This window comes from Macrobrachium rosenbergii, chromosome 11, assembly GCF_040412425.1.
Source record: "Macrobrachium rosenbergii isolate ZJJX-2024 chromosome 11, ASM4041242v1, whole genome shotgun sequence".
NCBI classification, from domain to species: domain Eukaryota; kingdom Metazoa; phylum Arthropoda; class Malacostraca; order Decapoda; family Palaemonidae; genus Macrobrachium; species Macrobrachium rosenbergii.
This window is the reverse complement of record NC_089751.1, coordinates 7,224,635-7,247,391: the sequence shown is the minus strand read 5'-3', so window position 1 is coordinate 7,247,391 and position 22,757 is coordinate 7,224,635. Positions and strand designations below refer to the sequence as shown.

General features: G+C 38.6%; 1 long non-coding RNA gene across 1 annotated transcript; it reads left to right on the top strand.

Moving 5' to 3' along the window:
- The first annotated feature begins 267 nt into the window (after positions 1-267).
- On the top strand, positions 268-5,193 carry LOC136843550 (uncharacterized). Its single transcript, XR_010854566.1, has 3 exons — positions 268-396; positions 1,318-1,406; positions 4,819-5,193. It is a non-coding gene; the product is annotated as an uncharacterized lncRNA (long non-coding RNA).
- The last annotated feature ends 17,564 nt before the right edge of the window (positions 5,194-22,757 follow it).

Genomic DNA, 22,757 nt, shown 5'->3' with positions numbered 1-22,757 from the left:
GTTCGCTAAAAAGGAAGAGTGCCCGGCAACTCTCAATAATAATAATAATAATAATAATAATAATAATAATAAATAATAATAATTCCTGCCGATTTTCTGATCATCGTCTTAAACTTCTTCGGTGGCGAAAGGGCGATAAAGTGAAGTCCCACAAACATACAGCTGCAGCGGTGGTTGGCTGTTATCCTCAAGAACAGCTTGTTTCAGTGTTGTTGGGTCTCCAGCTTGGTAAGAGGTTTCGTTGATACTAACTCGACATTTGAGTTCATTTGCGTTTGGGATTTCGGCCGCGCTCTACTGAAGGATAGTTGATCTCACTTTGTTTGGTGTTTGGTTCAGACTACAGTCCTCCACAGGGAAGATTCACTCTCTGACGGGCCCTTGTACGTTTTCGAAGTAAGTTTCTTCTTATATAATTGTTTTGGTGTTTTCTCGTCAGTATCTTAGATCCTGCAGAATAGGAGGGTAGTTTTTTTAAATTTTGCTCTTGTATGATCTTCATTAAAGGCGGTATTTTGCTGTATAGTCTTTGTGCGCAGTGTACAAATGCTCTCTAGCTTGACTTATTTGTTCTAGGTTCAAATCACTTATTTGCTTTACTTGCATTTCTTCTGTTTACAATATTCATTTGAGGTCCAGAGAAGCTTGAGCGGTTTCTCAGATATGTTGTGGGCGCGTGGATACTATTGCCAGTTATGAGTTTTATATTTCTCAGATATTTAGATTGTGGTACTTGACCTATGACACACAGTTGTCGTATGAAAGTTTTCAGTTTGCGGCTTTGGTATCTTCAAATATTGGTATTTGATTCTTTGTTGTAAATTCCTACAGTAACTGTTTAAAAGGTTTGTCAGGTATTGTTGTAGATTGCCTTTCAACGGGGTTTTTAAGAACTTTCGAAGCTTACCTATTACTAAGCTGAACTAGATTGCTTTGAATGGCAAGTCTATGCACTTTGGTTTTATACTAGCAATCTTACGCAGTGCTACGGATGGTTTCATTTTAAATTTATACTGCAACAGAGCAAGTCTTACGATGCAATAGGGTTTAAAGTTTGAGGATTAGAGGCCTAACTCGACTACCATAGCCTTCCTATTATGGAGTATAGTAAGTTGATTTAAACTTAATTATTGTAGGCTTAAGCGGCAATAAACTAAGAATAACGCTTATCAGTATTCATAAAGCCTTGCTTGCTGCTCCTTGCCTTAATATTTTGAAACTTATCTGATGGCCCAGTTGATTGTAACCAATAGTCAGCCTTTGGTTCTTTCCACTTGCTAGAACGTTTTGAGCTTTAATACATAAATTTTATTTCAGGTCAGGTTGTGTCGTTAAGTAAGCGTGCCACAATGAGTTACGAATTGTCTTGGATGTGGCGATACCTTGTGACTAAATAGGATTAATGGGTGAGTATTTTTTTTTTAGTTGAGTGACTTGAGCAACCCCCAAACATTTTTTAGCTTATTTTTTCAGAATCAAAACTCGTAGTTTTCATTTTAAGTTAAGGCTTCGTTTTAATGCATTTGGTTTACTTTTTCAGATTCAAAACCTTAGTTTTGAGAATTTTTTAAATTTATTTTCTTTAAAATTGCAAAGGTTAAAATTTAACTTCCCAAGCTTTGAACATTTTAAGAAATTTTAGGATTTTCAGCTTCAGAACTTTAAAGTGTTTAATTTTTGTTTTTGATTATTAGTTTAATTTTTGTTTTTGATTAGCTTGTTAGTTTGTGTGTGTGGAAGCTTGTTGAAGTTTGTTAGTTTAATGTGTGTAGAAGCTTGTTAGTTTAATGTGTGTAGAAGCTTGTTAGTTTAATGTGTGTAGAAGCTTGTTAGTTTAATGTGTGTGGAAGCTTGTTAGTTTAATGTGTGTGGAAGCTTGGTAGTTTAATGTGTGTGGAAGCTTGTTAGTTTTGTGTTTGTGTTGAAGCTTGTTAGTTTAATGTTTTTGTGTGTGGAAGCTTGTTAGTTTGTGTGTGGAAGCTTGTTAGTTTGTGTGTGGAAGCTTGTTAGTTTGTGTGTGGAAGCTTGTTAGTTTGTGTGTGGAAGCTTGTTAGTTTGTGTGTGGAAGCTTGTTAGTTTAATGTGGAAGCTTGTTAGTGTTAAGCTTGTTAGTTTTGTGTGCTTGGTTTAAAGCTTGCTTGCTTGTTAGTTTAATGTGTGAAGCTTGGTAGTTTAATGAAGCTTGGTAGTTTAATTTTTGTAGTTTAATGTGTGGAAGCTTGGTAGTTTAAGAAGCTTGGTAGTTTAAATCTGGTAGTTTTTTTTTAATGTTAAAGCTTGTTAGTTTTTAAACTTTTTTGTGTGGAAATGTGTAGAGTAAATCTTTTTTTTTTAAAGTTAGTGGATTTAAACTCTTTTTGTTTATTTAAGCTTATGCCTTGGTTTGATCTTGTAATTTCAGCTGTTTTGTTTTTTAGAATTGTAAAGTTTAGTTAAGTCTGTTTTGGAATCTGAGTTTTTGAGCACTGACAGTTTTTAAAGTTCTTGAGTAATTATTTCGGCTGCAAAAGTTTAGTTTTGTCTAAAACTGTCTGTTTTGTCTAAAAAGTGTGTAGAGTAAATCTATTTTTTTTTTTTTTTAGTTAGTGGGTTTAAACTTTTTGTTTATTTAAACTTTTGCCTTGGTTTGATCTTTAATTTGCAGTTTTATTTTTTAGAATTGTAAAGTTTATTTGTCTGTTTTGGAATCTTAGTTTTGAGCAACAGTTTTAAAGTTCTTGCGTGTAAAGTTTAGTTTTGTCTAAAACTCTGTTTTGTCTAAAAGTTATGCGTGTAAAGTAAGATTTGTCTAAAAGTTATGCGTGTAAAGTAAGATTTGTCTACTAAAAGTTATGCTTGTAAAGTAAGATTTGTCTACTAAAAGTTAAAGTAAGATTTGTCTACTAAAAGTAGTGCGTGTAAAGTAAGATTTGTCTGCTAAACGTTTTTCGTGTAAAGTAAGTTTTGTCTGCTAAAAGTTTTGCGTGTAAAGTAAGTTTTGTCTGCTAAAAGTTTTGCGTGTAAAGTAAGTTTTGTCTGCTAAAAGTTTTGCGTGTAAAGTAAGTTTTGTCTGCTAAAAGTTTTGCGTGTAAAGTAAGTTTTGTCTGCTAAAAGTTTTGCGTGTAAAGTAAGTTTTGTCTGCTAAAAGTTTTGCGTGTAAAGTAAGTTTTCTGTCTGCTAAAAGTTTTGCGTGTAAAGTAAGTTTTCTGTCTGCTAAAAGTTTTGCGTGTAAAGTAAGTTTTTGTCTGCTAAAAGTTTTGCGTGTAAAGTAAGTTTTGTCTGCTAAAAGTTTTGCGTGTAAAGTAAGTTTTGTCTGCTAAAAGTTTTGCGTGTAAAGTAAGTTTTGTCTGCTAAAAGTTTTGCGTGTAAAGTAAGTTTTGTCTGCTAAAAGTTTTGCGTGTAAAGTAAGTTTTGTCTGCTAAAAGTTTTGCGTGTAAAGTAAAAAATGTCTAAATTGTCTAAATTAAGTTTTGCGTGTAAAGAAAAAGTTTTGTCTGCTAAAGAAAAGTTTTGCGTGTAAAGTTAGTTATTCTTTGACAACTTCCAAAGTCCACCTTTGCCGGGGTGGCGGTGCCACCTGCCAGGCAAAGGTGGACTTTTGTTGTGCATGGTGACTTGGTCACCATGCACAACAGGAAGTTCAAAAACAAGCATGGTGACTTTGTCACCATGCACAATAGGGAATTCAAACAACCAACTTATTACTTAGGTTAGAACTGCAAGGTTGATAGTTTTCGTGTAGCTGGGACTTAATGGGAGATATGGAACTTGAAATATAGGATAGGCTAGAATAGGTTGAAGAACTTGCTAATTTTATATAGATGGAGGGGTTAGGATAAAGGTAATAAATGCTAGTGTCTCTTAAGGATGCTGGGAATAGACTGGGCTAAAAAACGCGATATTCAGACCTAGGGAGACATTTTGACAGTGCATGTTATTAATATACAGTACTTGAGCCCCTTGTCTGGTCATGAGATTGTTTGAATGTATATTGGAGCTGAGAATAGGGTAGGGTAACTCTGACATACTTATGACTCAGAATTTCATTCTCACTAGTAAAGAGGAACTAGGTGGATCTTAAAGATTTTCTAAGAGGCCTAGGTCTTGGGATATTAAAGAATTTTTTTGACACTGATGTCGTGGACTTGTCAGGTATTCTAATACGCTGGTCAATAGTGGAAATTGTAATTCAAATTTTCTTTAACGTCGTTCCGTCAATGCGCTCAGCACCCCCTCCCTCTCCCCTCTTACTCTTCAAGCAAAGCTTTCATGTTAGAAAACATTTCAGATTGCATTGCATATTTTCATTGGCCCCTACCTTCATCCATCTTTCCTCCAGCGCCGGAGCTTGCTTCTGGAACCCTTTTCTTATTCTGAATTCCCTAACTTAATTTTTTTGCTCCGTGGGGTTGTGCAGTTTGTTCCCTAAGAGTGTATACTAAAGGACGAAAGTTGCCAGATAGTAGCGTTTGCACTGCATGGCACCTTTCATAGTTGTAGCACTAAAGTTAGATACGGTTGTTTCAGTGTAAGATTGGCGCCCTATTAAATATATCTTAAAGGATGGCACTCTCTATCCTGTTGTATTTTTGGGAGTTTGAAGGAACAATGGTAGTAATATATGGGATTAATGTGAAAGTAGATGGCAGTTTGAAGTAACAATAATACTAATACATGGGATTGTTAATGGGATCGTTTACTCATACGATATAGTATTAATTATAATAACCTTAGAATAGCTGCTGGGACTAACTGAACAGGCTATTTTCACCTAAGAGGGTAGGTTATGTCATGGAAACTTAGTATATTCTAAAATCAAACTACTTTTCTTATGCACAGGCTCTTGGTGTAGCTGCAGCAGTCCATAACATCGACACTAATACTAATGGAAAGCGACGCTTTTCGTTAAGACTGAATATCCTGCGAGGATTAGAAGCGCTCTGAATTCGGTTACCCAGACAACAAGAACTCGACTTGTAGACGCTATGCATGTCCTGTGACAGTTCGAAGCGCATTAAATTGTTACCCTGACAACTAGAACTCAGACGCTGTGCATACCCTGTGAGGATTCGAAGTGCTCTAAATTCTGTTACACAGACAACTAGAACTTAATGCTGTGCTCTACCTACTATTCAATTTTATAAACTGACTACTTTGGATATGTAATAGTATTTACCTGTATGAAGACCAGCTTAATATATATGTCTGTAAACCTTTGTCCATTTCTTTAACCCCAAAATGTCATGTGACGGGGTAGACTTTGTAATACTCCTTGAAAGACAAAGAATGCCCTATGAAGTCAAAGGATTGGTAGTTATTGATTGGTTGGTTAACAGAAGTAAGATGGGGAAATTGATATGAGAAATGAAGTAAACGATGTAATGGATTTTAATTTTCTAATGTATTACCCTCGAATCATGGTGTTTACTTGCAACAGTCATTGCAGATTTAAACTTCTGTTCAGCAAAGTGATATTGTATTTTGATCCTTCTGATGACAGGAATAATAAAGATCATTCCTTATGATCTGGAGATCGCATTCGGCCGAGAACACTTGTAAAGATAACTTGAGCGATGATAGTTAGAAGTGAAAATTCACTGACATGAGATACCAAGAAAATAATTTAGGGATCTTCTGGGGATGAACTTCTGGGGATGAACAGAGTCCAAATTGCTATGTAAGGGTTATAATTAAAGTCAAGCAGGCAGCAAATTTTCAATGGTGATAAGCGTAATTTGTCCCGGGAGTGGTTATTGCTTATGTATGCCTACAAATTGAAGTTACTGTGACTGTCATGGTTACTACAACACAGGCTTAAGCGTTGGGCTTGTATGTGTCGGATAAGTGAGGCGACAGAAATGCGGGATTTTTGTATAATGCATTATTATAATTAGTTGGTGGCCTTGTCTCTTGTTCTAAAGTTTTTGAATGTTAAAATTGCTCAAAGGATTTCGTGAGGATGGGGTTGTGCTTCTGGTCCTTAGTTTTGCCAATCTCTTGGTAATACTTAGTTTTATAATTGAGTAAATTGGGTTCGCTTTAGAATTGAGAGCACCAGGACAAAAACTTAAAATCGGTCTTTTATCCTGGCTACGATCCGCAAACTTCTGATAGCTCAGGTTAGTGGCCTAATTCTAGCTTACCACTAACCTAATCCTAGCTTGACATCTGGTTTTTTTGTTTGTGCACAGCCACGAAACATTCTTCAATATTGTCTATACAAAAAGAAAAGCCAGAAAATATCAAAGCACCTTTTTCGTCGGTTTAAGATAGCCGAGTAACTGAATAACTAATGCTGATAACTACTGCCCGTTATTAGCCAGGTAACTACTGAGTTATCCGCCAGCCGATGAGTTATCACCACGTGAAAACGTCCGAAAATACTTCTGCCTCTTTTCCTTACTGATTCGCCCATATGATTGGTGCCAATTTGCCGGATTTTGATACTTTGTCGCCCAAACTATACAATGAATAGTCACGTAAATATATTGATTAATGCCCAAATTCGCCCAAATGAATTGCTCCCGAAAAAAGGTCACACCAAGTTAGGGTGGACGGTAATCAAATCACAGAAAAAAGTAAAATATGGCAAAAAAAAGTTGTATATTTTTTCTGTAAATGTTCTGATGTGTACAACAACTACAAAGAATTGAGTAAAATCACAGGATTACATCCTAGATAAATATTCATGGATAATTACTGCAAATGGAAGTTGATTTCCTTTCGAGGCACCAAAACCAATGATAAAATAGAAAACATTTATTTTTGTTGATGAAACCTTTTAAGTACGTCTGAAATAAAGCCACATGTACTGAAAGTATCAGTAAATTATATTGTCATGAGAATTTGTCTTCATTTTCATTATTTCAGGGATGTATGTACACAGCAAAAGTAAGCTACAGTTATTTATTGTTCCTTACTTGACCTAGACACCAAAGAGGATTAGCGTATCCAGGTGGCCGAGTATGGACGGCAATTGTAGGCTTACAAGATCACCGCATTTTGTAAAAAATTTGTATATAGGTGAATTTGCTCGCTGTAGATAAAACCCCTACTGTTGTCCGTTGCTGAATTTATAAGCAAAGTGACAACAGATGGATCCGCGTAACCCTGCCTTTAGGCTGAATGTAGATTCGTGTGCACATCCATGCCTCTAGGAATATAACACCATTAGCTATGTATACATGTCTATTAGTAAGTATTGTAAAAATACAAATAGCTGTTTACACGAGAGGCAGAAAAAGTCAAGTATTTCTACTGGAGTAGGTTTAGCTTTGTAGTGAAATATGATTATATGGGAGTCACTTGTCCTCTAGAAGGCCTTGCTTCCGCCTGTGAAAAACGCGGGCGAAATGAGCATTATAGTCTCGCCAGAGAAAAGGCGAATTTTTGGCGTAGTTTTGAATATTATTTTCGGGGGTAGATTATGGATTGATTGGGGGGAGAAAGGATTTCTTTAATTTATAGAGCTCAAGTAGAGAAAACAAGGTATGGATTGGATAAATTTTGGGGACGCTATATCGAGCTATTAAAAAGTTATGGACGGTTTTGGGGTGGGCTTCTGTGAGAAGCCCTCGTTACCTAGTACGAGAGAGACGGATGGCTTCTCCCAGAAGCCCCAAGATAGGAATGGGTTAATGGCAAATTTTAAACAAAATTAAATAAAAAAAAAAATGTGAACGTTAAGAAATTTTGTAACAAATCGACATGGAAAGAGCTAAAGATATAGAACATGAACTGATGCTTTTATTATATGTAAATTCATAAGTTACAGTAAATTTTTTAAGTTCTTTGTCTTCGAGGAGACCTGCCCTCATTATCATGCCATCAGGTTAAACTACCTTCACTGCTCGCAAAAATTGGCACACTACGTCCTCACCTACGCATTTGACCGTACCGTTATAACATTATGTATCTACCGCTTCTTGTTACTACGAGTACTGATCGTCGCCCAGAGGCTGATCTTCTGAAGTAATTTGCATAAGAAACAATCATAGTAAACAATGACGATGGTACCTTTTGGGCTGCACAAGAGGTTCTTCTTCATTCATAAAACCTGTAATTCGTCGTTTGTCCGGGAGCATTGCTTAGAGCAGGTGATCGGACTGGTTCTAGTTAAACTGGGGTCAAACGTGTAAATGAACCGACAATAAAAAAAAATTCCTTACTAGACTGAATGAAGATTATGATAATGTGGAATAAATAAGACTAAAAGAAAATCTTTGCGCTTTGTTGAACTTATTGATTCATAGCCCTCTCTTTGTTTCTCTCGTTCCTTTGGGTCGCCAAAATGGCTTGTTTATTACATATACCAGTCGGTTAATATGCTTTTCATTGTCGCATTTAACTCTCACAATTATTCAAATTTTTTATAAAAACCCATATGATCCTGTTTCCTCGACATATTTACTCTCAAAAATCATTAACCATTCCGGCTACAGCGAAAAGCAGATGGCATCGAGACGAAACCGACGACATGTTTCGTGCGGAACTTAGTCCAATTTGCAACAGTTACAATTCATTTTCAAGTGTAAAGGGATTAAAGTCTTAGCTGCATTGCGTGGCTGGTTATTCTATACCTTTCACGAACGCTTCATGCTCCAGCATAAGGTCACCGGTCATCAAAACAGCTCGTAATTTCCCCTTTGATTTTTAAATGACAACGTGAGTTTAATAAACACGAAATTCCACCGCATTAATAATCTCCGCGCGCCAGCATGTAATTGATGGTAGATGCAATTTCAGCCTGAAACAAAGCTCATAAAAATACTTGCATGCTGCATACTAATTCCTCGGTTTAGAATTACAGCGTTCATCGTCATTGCGAGGTTGATTTCACGAATCAGTGGAAGCGTTCTGGGGAGAAAAAATTAATTTTACTCCTGCTTTCTTTTAGTTCTGAATGTATACTTAACAACCGTGAGTGAGGGTTAAGAAAACAGGGAACGATCAGTCTGTGATAACTGAGCAACAAATAAACCAAAGATTCCAAGAAATCCACTTGAAAAAAAGCTTATGGCGGAGAGCGCGTAGAAGTAACAGTTCCGCCAACCAGCTGCCTCAGGGACATTCCCAAAAGAAGATCCGACACCTGACTCCGCGTCAGGATGTTCGGTGGGGGAAAAACCGGTTCGGTAGTTATTAACTTTAAAAATAATAATAAAAATAAGAGTAAAAAAAAAATCAAGGTGTCTGGTGGCGGTAGTGCAAAGTTTGTAAGTTCTCTCTGTTTGTTTGTATGTGAGAGCACAATGATTCTACTTCTGTTTATTTATTTGTTATTTCTAAGCTTCTTGTATGACCGGTCGACTACGACAGAGAAACTAGAACACGTACATTTTTTGCATCACCCCGGAATACAGAAAGGTTTTGTCACAGTGATATCTAAAGACGACTCTTCAGTTTGCATATCGTTACTTTAATATTGATAAACTAGTCTGATCTCAGCTCAGTGGTCTGGTTAAACTAAGGTATACTTTTTCTCAAGATGTCATTCGAAATTGACTCTTTAGTTAGTTCCAGGATCTCTGGATCTTTTGTAGACTGATTATATCTTGTTTACTTAATGTTTCCATATTATTATTATTATTATTATTATTATTATTATTATTATTATTCAGAGGATGAACCCTATTCACACAGAACAAGCCCGCAGGGCCACTGACTTGAAATTCAAGCTTCCAAAGAATATGGTACTCATTAGGAAGTAAGAGAAGGTCAAGGGAAATACAGAAAGAAGAGATCTCGCTTATCAAAGAAAAAATTAATTAATAAATAGATAAAAATGTATTAAAATGCAAGGAGAATAGCATCAGTGTAGTAATGTATTGCATCTTCGCTTGAACTTCTGAAGTTCCAACTGCACGACATCCTCTGGGAGGCTGTTCCACAGTCCAACGGTGTGAGGAATAAAGGTCCTTTAGAACTGAGAAGTTCGACAGCGAGGCTAAACATTTACTGCATATTCGTGCTGCTGTTCAGCAAATCTCGTTGCTCTCGGCAGGAAAAAGGAATCGGGAATCAATTGCTATGTGAAAGATATTAACAAGATTTCTGAATTGCTGGAATAGTAATTAAACCGAAGTAAAGGGTATAAACTGATTTGATACTACAAATACATTTATGCAGAGTTTCTGTAGTAAAATAAAAACTAAAAGCTATATGTTCGTTCTCTCATTTTGTGACTGATATAGCGTGAATGTCCTACTGAGGACCAAAGTTTTAGAACTGGTATACCCATCTTGGTGACTGCATTTGGTATGTACTATAGTTCCTGAACACAGCCAAGTGCTCTTCCATTCCTATACTTATGCATACGTACAACTGTACCCACTGCTCGTTAGGTTGAGGATGAAACACGACTATATTTTATATTTAGCTGTAGTTTGTTCTGACTGGCTGCATTCAGGAGGGATTAACTTATTTACAATGACAGTAATACGTGATCTCTGAGAAGGGATTTACGATTAGTCACAGTCTGAAACCTACAACAGCAAAACATTTCAACACCATTTTTCCAGTTCTGTTACTGGAATTTACGTCAGGTTCTTCAGTCCCAGTGGCTGAATAAAAATATTCTTAATTACTAATATTTTTTGCCTGAGAATGATTTTTAAGAGCACCAACTACGCCATCCAGTAATTGCCAAACTTCATCTCCTCCACCAGCTATAATCTAAAATCCGTTTAGCTCATGAGAACCTATGCGATGACTAATCCAGTACTATCTATTTGAGGCCATCATACTTGTAACCCCGATCTCGTTGCGAATGTGTAACGCAGCTTGCCACTGTCATACGAATTGTAAAGACGCATTGTGGCTGACCATTATGCAAGCAGGTCATCTTGGCCGCAAACGAATTTGTTATGAAGAACAAATAGGAGAAACTATTGTATTCCACCTCCTGTACTTGGCCACGCCTATATATCCTCTATATGAATATGTAATACGCATCATCTGTGCAAGCTGAGGTGTTGCGCATCCATTTACGGAGTGCTTTTGTGACTTGTATTGCTAATAGGTCCACTAACTTGCTTTGGCATAGCAACTCAGGATGTCGCGTACGAGAATCGCAGGCATAAATTTTCATCAGGTGACAGTCATGATAATCCTGCAACAGCCAAATGTAGATTTGGGTATGCTGTATAAATGCAAGGGTTTATACGTAGAAGAGATGTATGTGTATTTTGCAAACACATTCACATACACATATATGTGTATGTGTGTGTGTGTAAGTATGTGCCAGCATTGAGCAATTTCAACCAAACCTGGCATACATATATTATGGCTTACTATCTAGAAATCAGCACTGTGGGGGTAAGACATCACTAGCACCAAAGGGCACCAAAGGGGGTGGGGTTGGGGGTGGGAAGGGCTTCCCTGAAACTGAGCTGGTTATGCCCGTAGACTTAGTAACTTTGCGAATTTATCATACCTACTGTATTTTCGGTATACATATGACTTACTATTTGGAGAAGAATACCGTGGGAGTAAGACATCAATGACACCAAGGGGGTGGGGGTTAGGAAGGGGGTGACAGAGAGAGAGTGAGAGGGGGATGAAGTGAGAGAGAGAGAGTAGAGCGGGTGTTAGGGAGAAGAAAGAGGGAAAGATACAGGGAGGATTGGAGAGAGAAAGAGAGAGGGAGAGAGTGAGAGGGAAAGGAAATGAGGGAGAGAGTGAGAGGGAGAGGAGTGAGAAAGAGTAGAGGGGGTGTTAGGGAGAAGAAAGAGGGGAAAGAGACAGGGATGGTTGGAGAGAAAAAGAGAGAGAGAGAGAGAGAGAGGGAGAGAGTGAGAGAAAGAAAGAGTGAGAGGAAGAGGAAGTGTGAGAGTGAGAGAGAGAGAAAGAGAGGGAGAGAGAGAGAGAGAGAGAGAGAGAGAGAGAGAGAGAGAGAGAGAGAGAGAGAGAGAGTTTATTGGTTGTCATTCAGGGTTATACGTGTGTACATGTATATGTAAGTCATATGTATACCGAAAATAGGTATGATGAATTCGTAAAGTTACTAAGTCTACGGGTATAACTAGCCCCATCTCACGGGCAGAACCAGCCTCGTTTCAGGGAAGCCGTTCCCACACCCATCCTCTTTGGTGCCTTTTGGTGCTAGTGATGTCTTACCGCCATAGTGCTGATTTCTAGATAGTAAACCACGTGTATACCAAGTTTGGTTGAAATTGCTCAATGCATTTCAGAGTTATGCTGACACATACATACACATACACATACATCCTGTAATATATTATCCCAGGTCCAAATAAACGTTGGGGTATATTTTAAGCGTAGTTTATTCCCAGCCAAGGATCCATGGTGATACTAACAATTCAGTTACAGAAACTAGACTCGCTGTTATACAGAAGGCATCAGAAAACGTTAACAGTACAAACCATAAATATATAATAAAACCTTAACATCAGTTCTCCATAATAACAATAAACAACCATTACCATTGAACGGACATACATAATTATACAACAAACGACTCAAGTATACAACAACTTTTTTTTTCTTTTTTTTTTTTAACATTACTCGAGTCATCGTACATATACATAAATAATGATTTACAATACAAAGCGTACAGTGTTCTTCCTCAGTCTGTTACTTCTTCTTGGGCCTTCACTTTCGAGTTCGTCTACAGATGTATATGTTTCCTCTTTAATATCGCCGCCATGATATTTTCGAAGGTATCTACGATTACGCCAACAAAGTTTTCCACTTGATGAAAGCCTGATGAAATAGCATCTGTTTCTCGGTCCGACCTTGACGATTTCACCGATCCTATCCCATTCTTTCGTTGCAGCGTCTTGTATTCGGACTTTATCACCTACGATAAACACTTTAAGATCTGTTGCCGATGCATTGTAACGTGTAGTATTAATCCTCTCTTTCTCTCTCCTCCTCATCTCTGCTGCTTCGATATCCTGACGACTATCAGACATGAGAGCGCTATGGTGAGATGGAACCAAAGATCTGAGATTATGTCCAAACACCACTTGATTTGGGCTACGTCCATCTGCATTAGGGGTGTTCCTTAATTCCAACAAAGCCTCATGAAATCGCTCATCCATCGTTGCATTTTCAAGTTTGGTCAACAGATTCTTCACTTTCTTTACAATAACTTCGGCGTGTCCATTGCTACTGGGAAAATGAGGTGAACTTGGACTCCATTTGATTCCTCTTCCTTCAAGAATCTCTGAAATTCCGCAGCGCTGAACTGAGGTCCCCATCTGTACGTATCCGTTGAGGGTAGCCTGTAAGGGACATCATTTTGATCATTGCATTACAAACTTGTTTTGCCGATGGGCTGTCCTTCCATTGTTGGACCATAGGATATCCACTTAGACGATCGGCGTAAGTCAAAAAATGTTGGCCCTTGAGGTAGAACAAATCTGCAGACACACTTTCAAAGGGACGTGTTGGCAAAGGGTCTGTTTTCAGAGTTTCTTTCCCCAGGCTTGGCAAATGGCGTTGACAAACTTCACATTTCTCAATCATTTGTGTTATGTCATTGGTGATACCTGGCCAATATACGCACAATCGGGCTCGCTGCTTTGTTCTGGTTATTCCTTGATGGGCTGCATGTAGTCGTTCCAAAACCTCTTTCCTCTTTTGTTTCGGAATAACTAACCTTTTCCCAAACAGGACAAGATCACCATCTATAGATAATTCATGCCTTATACTTTTATACTGCTTGACACATGGTGGTGAATCCTCATGTTCAACGGTGTCCTCCATTATAGCATGAACCAGCTTTACATAATCTAGATCATTTCGTGCTGTTTCCTGAAGTTCGTCGACAATAAGGTCAACAACTCTTCCGTCATCGTAAAATTCTCTGTCATCACAAACCGATGCAATATAAACAGCCATGACAGTGCGCTCATCACATTCCTCTTCAGTTTGATCTGGATCATCAACAGGTGCTCGGCTGAGACAATCAGCTATAGCATGATCACTTCCCTTCCTCCACTCCAATGTGAACTGAAACTGACTCTGCAAATCAGCCTTTAAATTTTGCAGTTTTACGTTTTCAACCTGGTTCAAAGAGTATTTATTAAAAAGTGGTAGAAGTGGGCGGTGATCAGTGATGACTGTAAAATGAGGAGACCATGCAAGTATAATTTACATTTCAGTATGGCGTATTTGATAGCTAAGGCTTCAAGTTCTATCATGGAATATCTTGTTTCCACGTCCGACAAAAACCTACTTCCACAGGTGATGAGCTTCCATCCTTCTTCGTGTTTCTGAAGTAAGCTGAATCCAAATCCTTTCAGTCTACTTGCATCCGTCTCCAAACGTGTCATCCTACTGGGATCGAACTGCGCAAGAATCGGTGTTTCAGTTAACAACCCTTTAACTTTCTCAAACGCTTCACAATGTGCTGGTAACCACTGAAACTGATTTTTACTCTTAAGAAGATCTCTCAGCGGTGTGCAAGTAGCACTAATGTGCGAGCAAAATGAGCCCAGTTGATTAACCATCCCCATAAAACTTCGCAGTTCAGTGATGTTTGTAGGAGTTGCAAACTCTGTAATGGCTCTCACTTTATCTGGGTCTGCTTCTCTCCCTTCTGCGGACAAAAGAAATCCAGCAAAACGAACGGATGATCGAGCAAATTTGAATTTAGCTAGGTTCAAAGTTATACCATGCTCTACGCAACGATCAAGAAAAGCACGAACATCCAGTATGTGTTCCTCAAGTGTGCGACTAGCAATAAGAATGTCATCCACAACTTTATGTGTTCGCTCCAAACCGTCTATAGCAAGATCCCCTTTGAAGTTGTAGCTATCACCAGTGCTGATAAAACCCATTGGTGCTCTCTTGTATCTAAACCTACCCCATGGCGTCAGAAATGTTGTCAGATCTCTAGAATCTTCATGCAGTTCCAACTGCCAGTATCCTTTAACAGCATCCAAAACTGTAAAGTACTTTGCATCCAATACAACTTCATTTATGACATCATGTGGGATTTTAGCATTATGTACAATTCTGTGGACTTGGGAGTTTAGCTTCGTAAGGTCAACCGTCATTCTAATTCCACCTGCAGGCTTTGGAACAACAACAATAGGATGACACCATTCAGTTGGCCGATCTCCAACTTGTTCAATAATACCCTGTTTCATCATGTCTTCCAGTTCTTTCTTCACTGCTTCACGTAGTGGGTAACTCACTGGCCTTGCAGCATATATTGCAAAAGGTTTTGCATCTTCCTTGAGTTGGATTTTCATTGGTGGTGTTTTCATAGTTTGCAATTGCCCTTTGGTATTGAAAACTTCTTTGTAAGTGTGCAATATCTGCTTTTCCATAACTTCAATGTCTCGGTCAGTGGACTTTATACAATGACCTAGAGCAGTAACAGATTTATCAATAGCTTCAACCAACTTCTTTGCTGGTAAAGGGAAGTCTTCATGAACAATACCAAGGTTCCTGCATGCACGAAGGGATAGATACATATCATCAAACTTCACATCTCTGCAAAATATATTTTCCATGCAATTCATATCACCAATCTTCAGCAACAAGTCAATTCCGCCAATAATTCTCAGTCTCTTCCCATTAACACTCACAAGGTGTTCCTCGTAATTCTGCAGATCCTTCCTCCGTAGTCTAAGAGAATGCAACATCCCCATGCCAGCAACAGTCATCTGGGCACCTGTATCAGCAATCACATTCATCTTAGCAAGATAACCTGTCTTCGGGTGATGAAATTCAATGGGGAGTACTGGCCGTTCCTGGCCACGAAACGAAATTTCTGCCATGTGTTTTACCTTTCCAAATTTTGGTGACAGTGCAGCTTCTTTTCCCTTCTTTTGTTTTTCGCAAACTTTACTAAAATGTCCAGAGAATCCACAATAGTGGCAGGTTTTCCCTACTGCAGGACACAATCTGCCAGTCTGGTGAGGTGGAAAACCGCACTTCCGACATTTCAGTCGCTCCTCTTTAGGTGATCCACGGTGAATCCTTCGGTTAGTACTCCTGCTTCTACCACGCTGCTTGAATCTGGCTGCATTAATGGCACTTTCTGTACTGAGACGCTTGTCTTCTCTCTCTGCTAACTCGCGGTTACGGCAAAGAGAAATAGTGTCAGCAAGGCTAAGAGTGGGTTTTTTACTTAAAAGCTCTTGTCTCGTTTCCTCGTCTCGTACACCAGATACAATGAGGGTAGTGATCCACTCATCAGAAGTCATATCTGCAAGGTTGGCGTCCTCTGCTCGCTCACGAAGATCAACTAAAAAGTCATCAAAAGACTCACCAGCATCTTGCTTTCTTCTGACTAATTTGTATCTGTCCACTGTAACATTCCGCTGGTCCTTGAGATGCTTTTTAATTTGCTCAATTACCTCATTCAGCGACAAAGCCGTGTCTAAAGGAATCTCAACCGCATGACGAACCCGTTGTAGGAAATCAGGCTTGCAAAACGACCAAAAGGTGGCTATTTGATCCTCCCTAGGTTTCTCACTCAGCTTTGCAACTTGAGCATAGTTCTTCCAACTGGCTTCCCACCTTTTAAATGATTTTAAGGTAACACCATCCTCAAGCAACTCTGGAGGCCGTATAGAAATTTTCGCAGGAATATTTCGACGGGGGTCCCCAGGAGTATCTTCTGCCCCACTAGGGGTAGTAGATCCAAATCGGTTAAGAAGAGCAGTAAGTTCACGATCACGACGTTCCTGTTCACGATCCCGACGTTCCTGTTCACGATCCCGACGTTCCTGTTCACGATCCCGACGTTCCTGTTCACGATCCCGACGTTCCTGCTCGCGCAAAAATCGATCCTCCTGAAGTTTCATCTGCTGTTGCAGCATTTGCACCATGATCATCATTGAATCACTTGAACCTGTATTTGCGTCCTCGTGTTTCATGCTTCCGTCATCCGTTTCAGTCCTTTTAGCATTTCTAATAGCACCTTGGAGGAGGCTGTTCAGTCTCACTGTACTGTCCTTGGGGCTGAAAGGCACATTCAAAACACGGAGATAATTCACAATCTCGTCACGAGTAAGCTGCTGAATGTCCTCTTTCGTTAAAAGGAGTGCCTCTTCACCGAGTTCCAATGCAGTAGCCATTGCAAGTCTTCCTTTCCAACGGTGTATTTCGCCACGTAGACCTCGAGACTCACTGCGCCATGTAATATATTATCCCAGGTCCAAATAAACGTTGGGGTATATTTTAAGCGTAGTTTATTCCCAGACAAGGATCCATGGTGATACTAACAATTCAGTTACAGAAACTAGACTCGCTGTTATACAGAAGGCATCAGAAAACGTTAACAGTACAAACCATAAATATATAATAAAACCTTAACAGCAGTTCTCCATAATAACAATAAACAACCATTACCATTGAACGGACATACATAATTATAATTATACAACAAACGACTCAAGTATACAACACATCCATTTATATATATATATATATATATATATATATATATATATATATATATATATATATATATATACTGTATATGTATATATACATACATATATTTAAATATTAGCATATAATATATATACATATATATAATATATAGTATAATGTGTGCGCGTGTGAGCTCGTAGTAAGATCGGTAGGTATGGTGTATGTGTTTGTGTGTATGGTTAAGAAGAACCTTGGAGGTGATGTCATCATGAGTCGCATAATTTTGCATCCATGATGTCATTTGTTCACCATCTACATCATTTCGTCCTCTTTTATGTAGTTTTCAATCTCGAAAAACCAGGCAGCTCTTCTAATCTATGGACCCCTTTCTTTTGACCAGCCAGTCGGGCACCAAAAGAATTGGAAGACCTAGGCCTACATGAGAGGCGAGACTGGAGATGATTAAAAAATTATGCGAGAGAAAGCACAGGATAAACGCGAGAGAAAGCACAGGGTAGACATGAGTGGCTAAATTAAACAGAGACCCTTGGCGTCACACAGGCAATGATGACGATGAACTTAGAACGACACTATGTACTTTGCCACTATCAGGGTACACATCCTGGTTTGGGAAGAGACGCCACTATCACGCCACCTGACCACAGGTCACTCGCCTTACTTTTCATACAACAATATGACACTTTGAGTATCTAAGATTTTGATGAGGGTATGTTTCATGCTCGCTGGGCATTGGACCTACAGTCTCTACAACGTCTATTATATATTTTCGATATAATGGCAATCTATGTATATCGTGATAGATGCGTTCTTTGCATGATTAGAAAATTTGTAATTAGCCATGTGCATCTTCTTAAGAGGTGCGTGAGTTTGGCCTCTTCACGGGTTAATTAGATCTAGCAGATTTCATTTCCTTTTCGAATCGCGTTACTTAATTTAATCCATGTTCGTATATTGATTTCAAGAGGTGTGTGCATTGCCAGCTAAGCAAAACCCATCAATAGCTGCAAGGATTTTGAATGCATTATGCTGCACAGGATTAAAATATGAGGAAATACTAAAGGCATATAGAAAAAATCTATTATGTCACAACGCATGAACAATAAAAAGGATACAGAATAAAAGACTGCTTTAAGATACAGGTAAACATCAAATGATAGAAATATGTAGAGGTTTTCTTTACGCGATGGGAGAATGGAAAAAGAATTTTAATAGGATATCATTAAAGATGGGATAGAAATATGTATCTAATTAATTAAAAAAGAGAGGGGGGGACATATGAGATGAGTTGCTTATGTACAACGGAATCAGGTATCCGTATAACGAAGAGTTGTGTAATAAAACAATACTATGTTGTCGATGCTTGTTGTATCTACTAAGAAGTTTTGATTGTGGAGAAGTAAGAATGTTTATTTCTTGTTTTAGCATTCTCTGGTGAATTTGACGACTAACGGCATTTATATTGGCCATACAAATGAAGCCAAAATCTGCTTAGGGAGAAGTCTGCATATTTCTTTTTTCGTCCGCGCAATTTTGTCTATTACGACTGTCACTGATAAACAGCGTCTAAAACAATCAATGAGTGCTTGTTGAATACTCGATTGTATCTGTTTATATCATGCATATGGCCCTCACAGTATATGCACTAATGTATTTTTGTACTCGCTCGTAAGGTTCGGAAATCCAGGTTCTTAGTCTTCACATTCTCTAAGATTAGAAAAACATATATAAGAGGTTTTATTGCGCACTTGAACTCGCCTTAAAGAAGCACTTTTGATTCCTGTTTTAAATGAACAGGTACATCTCGGTTTCGCAATCCATTTGCTAATTAGTTTAAACAACAGTTCTTAATCAGCTGTTGGAATGACTCACTCTTTAATCGTCTTATATTAGATTCTGTAGCGATGGCTTTGATGCTTTTGAAAATGAAACTAGTTTTCCTATTGCGATTTGTCATGTCGACTTTTTGTCTGTGTTTTTACAAACATCAGCCTCCACCCATAATCAAAATAGCGTTTGGCTCTTTACATTCTTTTATGTTCTTCATGACGAGACATTTTATTTTCATACTCAAAACTTCTCATCAGTGTGGTTTACGCTTCAACTAAATTCAATTATTCAACAAAGAATTAGTTGATGAAATGAGTTTTCGCTGCTTCTTGAGGCTGCAAAAGAACTTTTGAAAATGAATGACGAAATGGGTGAAACTTTCTCAGGGGAAATTGTCAAATCTCCTTTATCGAAGACGAGGTTCACCAAAGTAGCAAGTCGAGTCTCGGCAGGCAGTCAAGTTGCCCAGAGTGTTCTCGACTTTCATGAGTTGCCAATACGACGCATCAATGAATATTCTGCGTTGATGCTCCTTTTGTTATACTACGAATTTCCGACTTATCATTAATGATCTTCATTTTGCTTTGTGGCTGAAAGTCATATTCGTTATTCTAATAAAATGCTCGGTTGATCACCCATGCAAAATAAATGAATCCAATACAAGCGCAGTAACTTGAATTCGAAGAAAAATATTTGTACCCAGCTGGGGGTTTGTTGGAGCTACGCCAACTCCGCTGTGATGGGGAGGGAGGGATAATGATTAGGAGCTTGGAGAAGAGGTGGACGAGGATTGGTGTGGATGAGATAAGCAGGAACTCTCTCAGGTGGGAGGGGCTTCCCCGTAAGAGGGGGTTGTAGCTGATGTCTGGTTGATGACGGGGGAATGGATGGGGTAAGTAAACTGCTCTCGGTCTCCCCAGACAGCGTGGAGCCGAAGGGGGGATGGATGAGGGAGGGGGTCAGGGTGATGCGAGGGAAGGGGGAAAGGGCTTAAGTTACTCAAGTTGTACATGAATAGATAGATGCTTCTTACGAGTCTTGAAATCGTTGCCGGTGAAAAGAATTATTCTTGAGTATGGTTATCAAAAATATTGGAAATCAATGGATGACTCTATGGTTCAGGTGACAGGGACAAAAGTAAAAGCGATGAGGTTTATGAATTAAGTTTTTTTTTTTTTACATTTTTTTATTTGTACAGGCCCTCATCAGAGACAATCATCTCTCGAAGGCGAAAGAATGTTTTCCTGTTCTTAAACTCAGAGGTTAAAAGAAAAAACAACAACGCACTACGCTCTACCCCTGAACACCACCTTTTGATCCGCTCTCCGCCTGAAGGATTATTGGACCTCGAACCACTGCTTATTCCTCGAAAAGTAATTATGATAAGGCTTTTCTTTAGGGGCCCGCAATTAAAGAAAATAATCAAGCGAGCAAAACAGCGAAGAAAAGAAACGAGCCTGGAAGAGCTTGTATGCAGGCAGAATTAGTTATCTGACAACTGAAAGGTGTGGTTAGGTTCGTAGCATGTAAATGCAAACACTGCCGGCGTTTGTAAGTGTTTGTTTGGGATAGAATTACTCTTTATAAAAAGACAAAGGATATCCTCATATTCTAATGGGTTAGTTGTAATGCTGTTGTTTGTGAATGCAAAATGCTCTGCAACTTCCTAGGTTTTTCAACAAATTCTTTGGGGAACAAAAATGATAACAACGAACTGTTTTCACAAAGAGAGAAAGAATGATGGCATTTATCTACCTAAGCTGAAAGAAATAATGGAGATAACAAAATGGGTAAATTGCATCAATCAGTTATGAGATAATTTGTTTCAACTGCAGTTCACATAACGTCGACTTAATAATACATGAAATGATAATGGATCCTCTAGTATAAGCAGTCTCCGGGTTGAGTGTATTTTTTCTTTCAGATAATACAAGATGTGAGTTTGTGGACAAACCTGACATATGTAAAAGTAGGTACTGAATTACAGAAACCAAAAATCAGTCAGTTGTATCAATCGTCAGTGTGTAAGAATATGTAGTGACAGAGGCAGTGAAAGGCTTTTGCATCAAATGTATCCTTTATTCATTGGTCTGAAAATGAATGTGATAATATCTTCTAAACAGCTTTTACCCTCTGCCCGGGGAAGGACAAATATTTCACGGTAAAAACAAAAAAAATTATTGAAAGATTTCGAAGCATTCCTACGAACCTAATAAAACGGTATTTTAATTCTCTCTGAACACATATAGTGTACCATAATAGTTTTTCGTATATCTTTAATCGCATAAATCACGAACATTTTAGCAGAACTCATTGTTTACGATTTGCATTTAGTGCGTTGGATATTGAAGGATGGCACAGACTTACTTTTTGCCAGGCCATATTTATGATAACTACGCATCTTTACAACATCAGATGTTTCCATCATCTGCATAAAAAGTACATCTGCAGAGACCCCTGGTGAGAGGTTAAAGATGTTATCGCTACGATTTATGCATCTCATATGCAGGGTTCCTCAGGGAAAGATTTCGGCTTTGTCCAGTTGGGATCTGCTGTGCTCAAGTAGACGACCGCTCGGAAAGGCTTCGCCATCCTTTGCACCGATAAAAAATAAAGGGCAGAGAGAGGGAGGGAAACATAAAAGTACCATCGTATAGAAATGAGAAAGAAGGATCATAACATGACGCTTCGTTTTCCATAATCCTCATGGTCATTCTGCCACTCAAAATTGATAGAGTATGTTTATGAATATGTATCTTTCGTTAGTGTTTGGGAATTGTATCTAAGCAGGTCTGGAATTCTCATTTCTTTTTTAATGCTTCTTAAATACCACTTTACAGCAGTCCTATTGCCTTCTTTGGATGGTTTGCGACGCGTTTTATTTCAGATTTCCTCAGTGCTTTAAAACGTCATTTATATTGGCCTAAACCCAGATAATACAAAATGGCTACTTATATTACAATGTGTAGAGCCATCTGATGTCAGTACTACACCTAACTATATGAAAGCTCTCCTTATATACTATTCTTAACAAGAATAAGAGCCCAGAATTGTTCAGGCTGATTCTATTGCTGCTTCTAACATGACCCTTCTTTACAGACTTATCACTTAGCCTTCTTCTTCTTTTAACGTGCTTTTTTCCCATTTTTGTATGGGGTAAGCACGATGCCTTCTTTTGAAGGACTTTTTTATTTGGCTTTGGGGTAGACCTGTGGTCTCGATCGGCTGCCCTGCCTGACATCGCTTAGACCCCGGTAGCGTATGTTCATGTATCATACCCGACCCAACGCCCTTTCTTCCCAGCAGCGAGAAGTTATTGCGCGGGTATGGAGAGAGTTCGAGACGTGTGAGATGTTTGTTATGTTTTTAGAAGGTGTTGTAGTGGCTTTGTTTTGTGTGTGTATTTAGTCTGTAACATCCATTTGCTTTTTAAGCAAACCTATCCGTAGATTACATATATAATCCCGGGATGTCTACACGGATAGCAAAGTGTCTGCCTCTCTGATCAGTCGGCTGCGGATTTGAACCCGCGCCACAGACCTCTACGAAGTCCGAAGCTGCTGCTGTAACCG